The sequence below is a fragment of the Acanthaster planci genome, linkage group LG06 (assembly GCF_054643075.1).
Source record: "Acanthaster planci isolate LZ-2023a linkage group LG06, COTS_SCS, whole genome shotgun sequence".
Classification (NCBI taxonomy): Eukaryota; Metazoa; Echinodermata; class Asteroidea; order Valvatida; family Acanthasteridae; genus Acanthaster; species Acanthaster planci.
The window spans coordinates 6,176,353-6,190,507 of record NC_141782.1 but is presented as its reverse complement, the minus strand read 5'-3'; the positions used below and the strand labels follow the sequence as shown (position 1 = coordinate 6,190,507).

At 41.7% G+C, this 14,155-nt stretch overlaps 2 long non-coding RNA genes across 8 annotated transcripts; one reads left to right on the top strand and one right to left on the bottom strand.

Annotated features, from left to right (window-relative positions):
* Positions 1-704: 704 nt before the first annotated feature.
* On the bottom strand, positions 705-13,619 carry LOC147798770 (uncharacterized). 5 transcript variants are annotated; one of them, XR_015425546.1, is made up of 6 exons: positions 13,494-13,599; positions 12,383-13,308; positions 10,529-11,868; positions 8,896-8,982; positions 7,157-7,215; positions 705-6,694 (listed from the first exon to the last, which is right to left on the bottom strand). It is a non-coding gene; the product is annotated as an uncharacterized LOC147798770 (long non-coding RNA). The 5 variants fall into 5 exon arrangements; XR_015425545.1 differs by having other exon boundaries at positions 705-6,650; XR_015425547.1 differs by having other exon boundaries at positions 705-2,693.
* LOC110988819 (uncharacterized) lies at positions 5,924-8,159 on the top strand. 3 transcript variants are annotated; one of them, XR_015425550.1, is made up of 4 exons: positions 5,924-6,054; positions 6,568-6,710; positions 7,129-7,230; positions 7,527-8,159. It is a non-coding gene; the product is annotated as an uncharacterized LOC110988819 (long non-coding RNA). The 3 variants fall into 3 exon arrangements; XR_015425552.1 differs by having other exon boundaries at positions 7,129-7,241; XR_015425551.1 differs by having other exon boundaries at positions 7,125-7,230.
* Positions 13,620-14,155: the final 536 nt, after the last annotated feature.

The following is a 14,155-nucleotide window of genomic DNA, read 5'->3' as shown; positions in this document are numbered from 1 at the left end:
GCTATATACAGGTGCCCCTTAGAAACAAGAGGAATCCCAATTACAACTGTATGATATAATATTAAAGTAAAACAGCTAATAATAAATTTGATGGGAAAACAATAAAAAATACTGAAAATGAACATGAATAAAACACATATATTCGGTGTCAAGTTAAAGGTGATTTAAAAAAAGAAAGTGGATCGGCCTGTCTTTGAGAAGTTGTTAGTTGGTTCCATCCCAATACCCCTAGATACTGGAAGATACTTTAACACACTTGTATACCTCACACATTCTATGATTATGCAAGCGTTGGGGAAGTGTCAACCACGACAGAGCTTCTTACAGTTCTGCAATGTGTGATCTGGGATTAGCATCTAGAATCAATCTGGCAAGGCGATTGTATATAACTTTACCAGTTTGGCAGTTTTTGTGCATCCACAACCAGACCACACAACGCTACAATAATCAAATAACGGCAGAACCACAGCAGTACGTAAGATTTTAAAGGTGGAGGCAAGGATATTGGGTTTGGCAGAATCCCAATTTGGGGGAGATTTTCTTAGCGATGAAGTCTACGTGATTAGACCACGACATATTTTCGTCCAATATGACGCCGAGGTATTTATATGTAGTGGGACACCACAAGGAGGCCCGGTCCCATTGTGAAACGGAACGAGCACCGGCACGATACACGCACAAAGACTAAGACAGACTCGGCAGGATAATTGTAGACTTGATTTATTGGTGACCAGCAACTGTCACAGGCATCCTTACAATATAGATCCCGGAGTGACAAAAAACCCGCAATGCCTGTGATCAACCTGTATCTACATACATACACTTTACACGTACAGTACCTTCACAGACAAAAGCACACGTGTGTCGTTGCTCACATAGGTTACTTGAAAGTGAACGGCAATGTCCTTAAACATAACACATCAATATCAAAACCAAATCAAGAAGAACATGTACTCACTAGGGGGTTCCGTGTAGACTGTACTACACAATCGCCATGGATTATGGCTACACAGACGTGGAAATGGGTGCTATAGCTACTGACATCAAAATATACCCATGCTCTCCGCGTCCCTCTAAAACTCGAACTCCACGGCAAACCTAGTCAAAGTCTTGGACCGTCTCTTATACTGTTTTGTTCCTATTCATATGCAAAGAGTTACTTATCAAGTAAATTATAGTACAAGTAACGTGAGCTTCAATTAACACGTCACCAAAATATCACATAATACAAGGGGTAATTATTGTACATGACAATAATTTTGACATATTCTGTCAGCTATCTAAAATAACATTTGCACTTATTTTCCTGGTGGAAGTCTACCTAGTACAACCAGTCCCTGTGCGCAGGAAGCACAAAGGTCACCAAGTAACAATTACTTGACATACAAACATGCAAATAACCCAGATACAATGTAGATCAACTACACAATATGCATATTCATGTTTAGAATTAAAACAGTGAGGACACTGTTAATCAAGTTATTGGTTTTATTTCGCAGCTGTCTAGCCATTTGCCAGTTTTTTATATTGGAAGATTTTTGAGCTTTAGCTCTCATTGCATTACGTTTACGTCCTAAATAAAGCATTTCCTTTGTCACCCAAGGGGCCACATGGTTGCTTTTTTTTGACAGATTTCATGATACGGATTATGCCATCACAAGTTTGATTGAACATCTCCTCCCATAAGTCCCAAGCCTCGTTAATATAATCTTGTTTGTTTCCCATACATTGTACAACTCACTCAGAAATGTATTTCCATCGAAATGCTTAAAATTCCGTATCTTGGGAGGAACCTTAATATGTGAATTAGTTTTCCTATTTAAAAGTACCATAGAATGATCGCTCAGGCCGAGAGGGATAACATTTATATCAATAACATTACCTGGTTGAGACGCTACGACAAGATCGATGCATGTGCTTGAAGTAGGGGTCACTTTTGTGGGACTGTGAACGAATTGATTAATTTGGAACTCGCAACAAAGATTATCAATTTTAGAGCGTTCCCCTGTTTCAAACATATTAAGATTGAAATCGCGAAGTATAATCAATTCTCGACTGCCAAGGTTAATACCATTTAATTCATTCTTAAGACTAACAAAATGCTCACCTCTTTTGTTTGGAAGATAAATAACACCAAGTATAAAAGGGTTCCGATTTTTCTGCTTGATCTCAATCCAACACGACTCAACCATTTTAAGAACCTCTGACATGAGCCGATACGAAACGCTGTTACAAATATCACACTGTGGCATGGCATGCCACTCCACCATGTCTGTCAGTACCTTTACGATCATTACGAACTAATATGTAGCCAGTAATGTTAATTTCAGAATCATCAATTCCACTACGGAGCTATGTTTCACTAAGACTAAGTATATGAAGAGGATTTTGTGCCAGCAATAAACGCATATGCTCAATTTTTGGAAAAAGGCTCTGGATTTAAATGTGCAACTTTCAGGCCTCTCCAGTTTTTGATATGAGTAAACTTGGCGTGTATTCCCGTGGTAGATAATTGTCCAATACTATTACTACTAATAACATTAGATAATGAATGGCCTGAAGAGTCATCTTCAGAATTCATCGATTCTTGTGTTGCTGTCTCTGGTATCTCAGCCACTCTGATTCTTGTGAGGGGAGTGGGGATCTCTTTACCTGAGGCTGACGTGGATGTGTACATATCATTGGGTTGAAACCTTGCAGGTAGTTAGGAAGGGAAGGTTTAAAAACGGAAATTGACCTCCTGTGATGGCAATGCCATCAGCAAAAGAGTCACGTGACATTAAAAGTGCACCATTTAACGTAGAATATCTCCAAAAGTGTATATCTAATTTGGTTCAAATGTTGCAAATATCATGAAAAGGGGATGCTTTAGAGGAATTTTGACGTTATGTGATAATGACGTCATCAGGAGACAAGTCACGTAACATTAAAGGTGCACACTTCAAGGCCCTATATCTCCTGAAGTACATGCCCGATCGGCTTCAAAACTTGCAGATTTCTTGAAAAGGCAGTGCTTTAGAGGTATATTGACTCTGCCTGATGATGACGTCATCAGGAGACAAGTCACGTGACATTTAAAGGTGCACTCTTTAAAGCCTTATCATCTCCAAAAGTATATGTCCCAGTGGTATGAAACTTTGCAGATATGCAATCACGACGATGACCTTTTTCAATGAAAAGCGAAAAAGCCCTTTGTTCTGTTGCAAACAATCATAGAAGCTCTCATTTTTCTTCTTTTTCAAATTTTTCCTATTGACATAACACAGGGTCGTTCTACACACCAGTTTAATTTGGTCCTTACTTTGGGCTGATTTACTTCAAACCCGGCACATTGTTAGACCACCACACGAGGATGTATGCCGAATCATGACGTCGTCATGACGTCATCACCTGATTGATTATAGAATTTTGAATATTTAATTAATTATTCCACATGTTTTGTACACGTTTTTCAACTGCCAGAATGGCATGCTCTTTGGCCACTCCACAAAATGAAACTTGGTCCAAGCAAAGACCATACAGCATATGTGGCCATATAGGAATGACGTCCGTTTGACATTATTAAATTTATCATTTGATTTTGAAGATTTAATTTCTCTCATTGACTTTATACACCGTCATTTTGAAACCCATTGATTTTGTACATACATTGAAGTGCAGTTTTGCCTAAGCGTTTTCGCATGTCCGTACTTTGCGCGATCAGCTGGCCTGTGCGCGATCAGTCGATACAGAGAGTTCTATGGTCGATGTGAGCGTCGTCGCACAGTCTTATTGCATGAAGACCTAGATAATTTGGCTAGAAAGTTGTGAAAAAATCATGCAAAACATATCGAGGGGACTGAACTCTCACATTTCATGTTTCAGGCCTCAACCAATTTTGACTCTCAACATAAATCATCCGTGCTTATTTTACTCCTCCACGGTGCATGTATCGACCTTTACGCGGTCTCGCGTAAACACATAGATTTGATCGGGACGATATTTTTGACGGGCTCATGTGTTTTCTCAGGACCTCTTGGGACTTCCCGGACCTGAAATTACATCAATTGAGTTCTTAATGGATTTTGCTTGATCAGAGGATTCCAAAGTAATCCCATAAAAGGTGAACTGAAAAAATATTTATGCACCAGGCAAAAGAAATTGCAGGAGTTGACACCTAATATTTATGATCACAATGATCGTCAGCAATTAAGGGTGCACCGGGTCCAACAGCTACACATAGTGCAATAGGCAGCCGGGTTCGGAAGCTGAATAAAGTGCTGGAACTGGGTCTGGTAGGCAAAAGTAGTATACGTATTACAAAACATTCTCAATTGCAAGTTTCTGTCTGCACTTTCAGTGCTACGTCTGGACAGTGATGTAAGGGGAAGAGAGCTCACTCAAATTAGCCCTGAATTTGCACTGACATACATGACATATCTCGAGAAACTTGAACTCTACAAATGGCCTTTTTTAACATTTTGATATGCTCATTTTTATGTCCAAATGATGAATGATGAAAAAGGCGATTTATAGTGATTATTATGCAAGTCCTACATGTTCAGCACAATCCAGTGATCAACTTGCACATATTCATCAACTCCCTCCTGTGTACATTATTCAATGGTTTTAGAATGATGGATTATATTCAAAGGCATGTCAAATCAGGATGGAGCTTATATGCAATACATGTACACATACATGTACGTACTGTACATGTGCAACTTTTACAATTGCACTGAACGTTGACATCAAACTGACTGATGTCCCTCACAGTGCAAACCGTATTTCATAACTATGCCCCAAGAACAAACCATGTCATTATTGGTTTACGATACTTGTGTAAATATCCGAAAATGTATAAAATTCCCGATCGAATATAGACCTACGGTTATTTATACATGCCAATTAATGTAGCGTAAGCGGATTACATGGAATAGTTGAATTTCCTTATTTTGCTTCTTGTGTATACATGTACATGTAGGTGTCCTTTGTACTACTGCTGGAGTGAAAGCTGTTCTCCATGTTAGTTTCGAGTATTGGAATTCAACGTAACTACAGTTACATGTAGATGTCAGAGGCACGGGTACCAATGATAAAGGAAGCTGCTGTAGAACAAAGCAAGGAAATTAACAGGTGATGGTGAAAAGGCCTACTGTTGCATTGACATACAGACACATTGCCAGTTCTGATTTATGCAGTCATGAATTAAAGTTTGTATTTACAATGTATACATGGTCCACCACTTTAACATTCAGGTCCCCACGAACCCCCCATTTAGTGAGAACGCAAGGTTGCTACGCCAATGAATACATGCGCACATGTACGCTGTATTTGTGTTCAAGTTCTAACAAGTTTTCCATGAACTGCTGCACTTGTGATAAATGTTTCCTTTTGCGATGATACAAATGTTCATCAGCACAGACATGAGGGCGGTCTTCACACATTTTGGATGCCTGCGGTATGATTGAGTGTAGTTGAAGCAGGACTGATCCTGAGGATAAGAACAGCTTCATCAATCTATTCATCGCAAGACTGCAACCTACAGGAAGTGAGATGTACTTGAAGGTGTACATGTAACCACCACTTATTAATTGAAAGACAACTGCAAAAATTGTTCGAACTGGTTTCCCAAGAATACTGAAAAGTTTCCAGCATTCTTAAAGATCCCGATATTTTCAGTTGGTCCCCATGTCATTAGAAATGTATGGAAATCTTCTGAACAGAATAAAAGTTGGCAGTTATTGCATGATACACTTAAAAAAATGCCCAAAATAACATACAGGCAGTTTTTCCTTCATTTTTTTCACAACACTTAATGTGCATATTTCATTGTTCCCTCAAAAGACAAACCCATATTATAACAGGTTCACGATGTTTGATTATTCACGTGTTGATATCAGCTGAATTTTTCAATTTCTTTATTTGTTTCTTGTGTGTAGGCACCCATGATGCTGCTGCTGAAATGAAGGCCACATGTTTGCAATTCAACGTCACTGCAGTTACATGTAAATCAGATGCAAGGCTATCCACGCTAAAGGGAGCTGCAGTACAACCAAGCAAGGAGATTGACAGGTAATTCTGAAAAGGCCTACTGTTGCGTTGACTTATAAACAGATTGCAAGTTCTGATTAATGCAGTCATGAAGCAAGTTTGGGTGCATTTGAAACAAAATATGGGACGGAGAGAACCCCCCACCTTTGTGTTGGTCATTGTTTGATCGGAATCTCAAGAATTCTTTACAGACTTCTGGGGGGATGTGTTATGTAACAATAGTCTAGACTGTGTAGAGGGATTGGACAGGTACATGTAAGGGGGGTACCCCTCCGTCCCATATCTTGCCTGGTATATTTGGGTGTGGGTGTGTGTGTGTTCGGGGGGGGGCAACCATTTACTACCATCATAAATGGTTACCTCATTAACATCCACGTATCCAAATTTGGTGAGAACGCAACGTTGCTATGCCAGTGAATACATGTGCACATGTACACTGTATTTGAGTTCAAGTTCTGACACAAGTTTTCTCATGCATCAACACATTAACTGCTGCACCTGTAATCAACACGTTTGAACTTGGCAATGATACAGATGTTTATTAGCACATGAGGGCAGTCTTCACACAGTGGCCTTGGTATCATTGATGGATAAGAGCAGTCGAAGCAGGACTGGTCCTGAGAAGAATGAGAACAGCTTCATCAAACTATTCGTAGCAAGACTGCAACCGACAGGAAGTGAGATTTACTTGTACTGTATGTACACATGTAACACCTAACATTTATTGAAAGACAACTGCAAAAATTGATCAAACTGGTTTTAGAAAGAATAGTGCAAAAGTTATCAGCCTTTAAAAGATCCCAAAGTTTTCAATTGGTCCCCATGTCATTTGAAGTCTCTGCAAATCTTCAGAACAGAAAGGAGTTGGCGGGTTTTTATATGATACACTTCAGAAAAATGTATGCCCCAAAACATGAAGGCAGATTTTTCCTTCGTCTTGTCAAAACACTCCAAGTGCATATTTCATTGTTATTCCCCCCAACAAAACCATATTATTACTGGTTCATGGTTTTTTATGATTTACTTGTTGATATAAGCTGAATATTTCAATTTCATTATTTGCATCCTTCATGCTGCTGCTGAATTGAAAGCCAGAGATCTCCATGTTAGGAATTCAACGTACCTGCAGTTACATGTAGATCAGATGCACAGCCACCCGTGATGAAGGAAGCTGCTGTAGGCCTACAACGAAGCAAGGTAATTCACAGGTAATGGTGAAAAGGCCTACTGTTGCACTGACATACAAACAGATTGCCAGTTCTGATTAATGGGGACATGAAGCAAAGATAGGAGGGGACCCATGCATATACTAATGCAAATCACTCATTGATCAACATCTGTGTATCTGTTCCCCACTGTACCCATGGAGGGCCAAGAACAAGTTCCTACTCATAGCCAAGCGATATCAAAAGTGTTGAAACTTCTTGCACCTTTTTCCCATGCATCAACATGTAACTGACACACAATGAATTAATATTTTCCTTTCTTTTTAGATGACACCAAAGAATGTTTACCAGCACATACACGAAGGAAGTCTTTCGACATATAGGTGTTGTCGATGGAAATGCAATTCGTACCAAGACTGTTCTACAGAAGGACTTCATCAAAATAACATGATCATCTACAAAAACTTCAACCACTAGGACGTGAGATAGATGTATGTGTACATGTCCACATCATATTTTGCAAAGCAATGGACGTGTTGATCATTCCTAAATGGGTTTCTGCAGCTGTTTGGCCTCTGCTCATTACTTCAGAAAATGGTGCTTTTATACTGCAAGTACTTGGTTTTCGAACATTCCTGGCATCACACAATTCTTTTCTGTGTGGGCGAAGTGGTCGGCATGTTTTCACTGAAAATCTCCCTAATTTCTGCATGATGGCACTGCGTATGTCATTTGTTCAATAAATGATTTTCATGACAAACCCCTCCCCGTACAAAAAAATTAATTTGGATTCAGTAATTGCAAAATGCTTGCTTCAGAGCTGTGGAGCTGGGATTCTGTTTGATTTAGGTAGGCTGAAGAGCCTTGAGAATACTTGGAATGAGAAAGCGTTGATATTTACCGAAAAGCAGGCTGGAGAGCCATGAGAATACTTAGAATAAAGCAGACCTTTGAATTAGGCTGGAGAGGCTTGAGAATACTCAGAATAAAGTAGACCTTTGAATTAGGCTGGAGAGCCTTGAGAATACTCTGTGTGGTCATGATATGTACAATTTTCTCAGTTGCTTAGAATAAGCATTATGCTATTTATTTTTATCCGACCAGAGGGCCTTGAGAATACTAAATGAATGATTGCATTTTTTTCTTTAGGAAGGGGAATAATGAAAAGCATGGCTGCAGAGCCTGCAGATCATTAAAATTGCACGACATGCATACATCTACCTGTATATATACACACACAAGTGTGTATTTGCCTGCAACTGGGGAACCGCCATTGTTCCTCTTTTGTTTGTACTTTAACTTTTTTAGAAGACCACCAATATATTTTGTACACAGTTGTCAATCAGGGACCCTTTGTCAATCGGGGACCTTATTGTCCCCTATTGACCAGGGTCCCCAATTGAATGCAGAAATAAATTCGCCAACACACACACCCACACACGAATGTAGACACTGCAAATGGAGGGCATACTTTCCAAACTATCTGACTGAGGACTTCTTGTCCATGTGAGTGCAGCCTATAACACCGAGGACAACACACACAAGTTCTTGGTTGTTTGGGACGCTAAAAATAAGTTGCGTTATTGGCCTACTACTATAGGGTTCATCATCAATATGCTATAATGTCTTGAGAGAATGGCTGGTGTGGCGTATCATAGCTTAACTTGGCTACAACTTCAGACAGACCAAATCTTACCGCTTTCGACAGATTCATCGCAGGAGTCTTCACTGCTGTCACTGCTGTCCCCACTGTCGCTGCTCTCCTCTTCACTGGTAAAGCCTTCTGAGAATAAACCCCAAAAATTGAGATCAATCAGTTAAAGCACACATACATGCACGGGTGTCTGGCAGTCTCTGCTTGGCGTTGGGAATAAGGGGGGGGAGGTGGCCGGCCAAAATAGAACATTATTTTGGGAGTTCTTAACGCAACATAAATTTATTAGGGTGATTTTTGGTCCCCTTCCTTCTTTGTACTGTCACGGGTCAGGACAGGGTAGTGCAGTTTTGCACTTCATTGTGGTGAGTCCGCCAGTGTTTTATGACCGGATGCTCCAAGGGAAACAGACAACAGACCAGAAATAATCAATCGTCAATCACACTAGTATTCAGTTTTAATTTCACTGTAATATTTGTTAACTTATCTCCAGATCACAAAAAAAAAATGACAAGGTTACCCCAATAAGGTTCCAATACAAAAGACAATTCCCCAAAGATAGGTTTCTCTAATGGAGGATGCTTCAAATATCCCAAAATAAAATTCCTAAACTCGAATTCCCAAATTTACAAACTACAATCTAGGTTCCCAGACTCAGATTCCTCAGACTTAAATTCACAACCTCAAATTCCACGGACTTAGTAAATTCCCCGGACTTAGTAAATTCCCCGGACTTCGTAAGTTCCTAATCTAAATTCCCCGGACTTAGTAAATTCCCCGGACTTCGTAAGTTCCTCATCTAAATTCCCCGGACTTAGTAAATTCCCCAGACTTTGTAAGTTCCTAATCTAAATTCCCCGGACGCCGGTCGGGACCACCCTCGCTCTACACAGTGGCTGTGTACACAGGAAAAAGCACAACATGAGCATGCAGTACGGTACACATATGGTCGCACATGTAACGAACGGTCGATCACATGTGATGAACACACGTGATCGCTAGAATTGTTGACAGGATTTTTGGGCACAAAATATCTCATTTAGGAGACGTCCAATTGGCTGGACAGTCAACCAGCAATCGTAGGGAGGGTGAATGCACTCTCCCAATCTCAAGATTACAACAACAATGGCATATGTGAGAAACAAAAAGCAGAAAAATAGGCCCCATTAAAAACGCTTGTCTCACCGTTCAGTGTCAGCCAGAAAAGGCGCGAGCGTTCGTCCGGCGTACGGAAGACACATTTCCCTATAATATTCATACGCTAGAACAATACCAAAAATGTTGCAAAATGAAGACGCGCAAGTTTAGACCCAATATTAATTATTGAAAATTTTTGTAGGTTAATTACCTTTACATTGGCACGTAAATGATAGATTCCAACGAGACTTTATTACAATATAATTGGACTAAATTGCATAAGGGCGACAGACCCTTGGGCGGTAATTCGCCTTCCAGAAGTTTCCAGAAGACAACACTACAATGTCCCTGAAAAGGCTACCGACCCTCACAGTACTGGTCTGTTCTTCCGGGGGGGGTGAATAGGAAGAGAGGTAATGTTTACGGCAGAGTATGATGCCCTACAAAGTGGGAGTCTGGGTTTGGTTGACTTGGTTCGAAGTCAAGCATTGGGTAGACGGAACATGGGAAACATGGTTTGAAAACAAGGTACCCTTACCTCCAGTTACATGCAGATCGTCGAAGGATTTGCCCTGCTGGGAAGACAGGTTGCCCCTCTCCAAACTCAGGTAAAGTCTGGACAGTTTGGGGACCCGCTGTACAATATCTGGCAACTGGTAGTATTCGAGATGTACCCGCAGATCGTAGCCCATGAAGTTGGCTAGAGTTTCAAGCTGATGTTCCTTTAATGCAAGAATTTGCGATGCAGTTGCTACATGTTTACGGAGTTTGGTGGACTGGATGCTGGATGCATTGTCAAGGCCAGCCTTATCTGCATATGCTCTTAAACAGTCACTCCCTCATGTGGCCTCTCCCGCCATAACAACACCGTGTGAACAAGAAGTTGTTGTCTTGGGCTACTCCAGCTTCATGTCTCTTGGCAAAAAGGGCATTCAACCATGCTACTGCCTCATTGCTTAGAAGCATGGGAACAGTTCTGCCTCTCTTGCCAACTATTTCGACAACACGGAACATCTTGCACAGCTGGCGTTTTAAATCACTCAACAGGCATTCCCCCTCCAGTTTGGCGGTGCTGTGCTTGTGGAAATCTTCAAGTTTCATCGTTGAAACCTCCCCCTGCCTTCTTCGGTTGAACATGATGAGGTGGCACAGACTAACCTCATTCAATTTCTGCCAAACTGACCTGATTTGTCTGCCCCAAGCACCCTGCAGGAGTTGAAGTTCCCGGTTGCCAGCTTCATGAAGGAACGACGACAGGTGGACTACATCGGCATTTGTCGGGAGAATGGTGACTTTGTTGCGTTTTCCTTGGTAAAGCGTTCTGTGTGCGTGTGTGGACACAAGGTCTCGCCAGTTCAATTCAGAAACTCTTCCGCACGCTCCGCTTTGTGTTTTTGGCCAGACTCTAGGGCACTTCCTTTCAAGATGAGTGCACACTTCTTGATTGAATAACCAATCTTCAGCGCTAGTGACGGAACATCGTACAACTGTTTGTCTTCCCTGAAGCCGGCAATATCGTGGACGGCCTTCACAATATCAGAAAGGTGGTGCGGATGGACAAATGATTCGAGTGATGCATTTGGTTGCTGGGTGTTCTTTGATGATGAGTCGACCCAATTCACATTACCTGTTACGGATGTAGCCATGCAAATCTACATCGTGCCCTACTTTCATGTATTCATGCTTGGCTAATTCAACAATCAACGTGTCATTCTTGACTACCAAAGCCACATCATCTCTCTTCATTGGACTAACAACCTGGTGTAACTGGAACGACACGCCAACAGGAGGAGGTTTCAACAAATCACTCTTGTGAGTGACCCGTCTGCCCACATGAGCCCTCTTACCGGTGCTGTCAGTCTGTAGAGTGGGTGCTGGCTTCAAAGGGCACACGTGTCGCCACAAAAACAAATTGAACATTATTTCATTAAACCGCCTGTCTTCTTTTAATTTGGTACGGACTGGTGGTGGTGGTGGGGGGGAAGAGGTATCCGGGCTTCAAAGAGCCACATCCACCAAAATCCCCCCCAAAAAACACAATTAGACCTAGAACCACCACATACTGACAACAGAAAAGTCTTCACTTGTGGCTGGAAAAATGTGCTGCAGGAACCTGTTCAACTGCATTATGTGATTGAGCTTTTCGGACTGCATACGTATTCCACGTATTCCATTCACTCTAACAGCGGTATGAGATCTACATTAGCCTATTGATAATAGGGGGGGGGTGATAGAAGCCATACTTTAACCACGCTTAGTAGTGGTAGTACAGTAGCATGGTACTTGCCAGCACTGGGGCCCATGTATTGTATTTAATGATGTATTAAACCGTACCGAAATAGGGTCTGGTCATGCTCAACATTCTACTTCAAATTAAATCGTTTTTACTCACCATATTTTCCACTAGAAGACACCTAAATCTTAGAAGGCTACAGAAGTCCACAGGCGTGATGGCAAGGTGACGCTATGATGCTTTTGGACAGTTTGGAGGCTTTTATATTTGTAGGGGTTATGCGTCTTGTGGACTTGGCGATGTTTATTATGCTCAGCAGTCCGGATCGGACAGGTTAGCAATAGAGCTAGAGAGGGCGCTACTCCATCCAGGGATGCGCCGAAACAGTCCATTTAGAGCGGGTGTTTGTAAACACCCGGCGTGTTAAATGCGTACACCGAGGACGGCTTCCAAATACCTTGAAATTTCGCTGACCCTCATAAATGCTGACTGCGGCCTCAAATTTCACCTTATTGCGAACTAAGGATGTCCTCGATTTACAATCCAACCTCGATTCGCGACTGTGTTAATAGGCCTACATAGAAGAGCTCCGTCTGCACCGCGAGTACCCATATATGTGTATGCATTAAACAACACAGAGAAACTGAGAAGCTTTATATAATGAGCATGGCTATAATTAAACAAGGGGGATAATACTTGAATACTTTTTTCGCAGAGTTCATGGCGACATATGGTCAAAATAGAAAAGTCCTTTGCTGAAGGATTTCTTCGAAGAACTGCCAAGTATGGTTCTGCAAGACAGAGCAGGGACAACTACCTCTAGCCCTCAGTACATCTATGGCTTCCTGGGGCGGAGAAAATGGGCTGAAGCAAGAACAGAATTTGTGCACCCGCTTCCGGCTGCCCCACTGGACATCGCACTTTATCTACCGAGTGTCATGCAGACTTCCAACACTCCAGCTCCAGTTATCGCTGCATTTCAGAGTATCGCCTGTGCGCATCACCACCAACAGAACACTCACTTCCCAAGTCGGTCCTCGAAGCAGCCAAAAGAACACTTGGCAAAGCTCCAAAAAGAAAGGAACCTATAACGCCAGACATGATAAAAAAAGATTCTGGCAATTCTCACGGTTGGATATGCTGCCTTTTTCAGATATAATGATTAAAAAAATTTACGTTATTCCCACATCAAAATTTTCGACACCCATGCTTATATATTTGTAGAGAAAAGCAAAACAGATGAATACAGACAAGAAATATGGGTTGTTACCAGGAGAACAGGTGGCGCTGCTTTCCCGGTTGGTATTTTAGAAAAATACCTAAGCTTATGTAACCTATCCACCAATTCACAAGAGTTTATTTTCCGCTCTGTCTCTAAGAACAAAACTGGATTAAGTCTCAAATCGGAGGATAAACCGATTTCTTATCCAGTTGGTAACTGTGACGTCACTTAAGTTTAAACCACGCCCACTGCACACGTGCACTGCACATAGGGTTAAATGTATTGATTGCCGTTTACATGGAACCAGAAGTTAACACGCAACTTCAGCGATTGTCCAATGAGAGCCTGCAAATCGTGGCGCGTCCGCCTTTGTGACGAAGTCACTAACGAAACGGATACTCGTATGAATGAGCTGTTTCTTGAGGCAATCAAATGTACAGTATTGATGTGTCAAGTTACGGTATTCATAACCCTCGCTCTGGCGGCACAAATCAGGCTGTAGTAGTAGGTAGAAGACAGTTCAGGACCAGCCCCCTTTTCCACTCTGCTTTTACGCTTCACCGCCCACACACACCAGCGCCGGGGTTTCCCCATTTCACCCACCTTGAAGCTTGACTTTTGACCCCGGCGCTTCCACTCTCGCACAGACCTAAACCGCTCGTCCACAAACCACCTCGACCTTTGGCCCCAATGTAAACAACTCGAGGCTC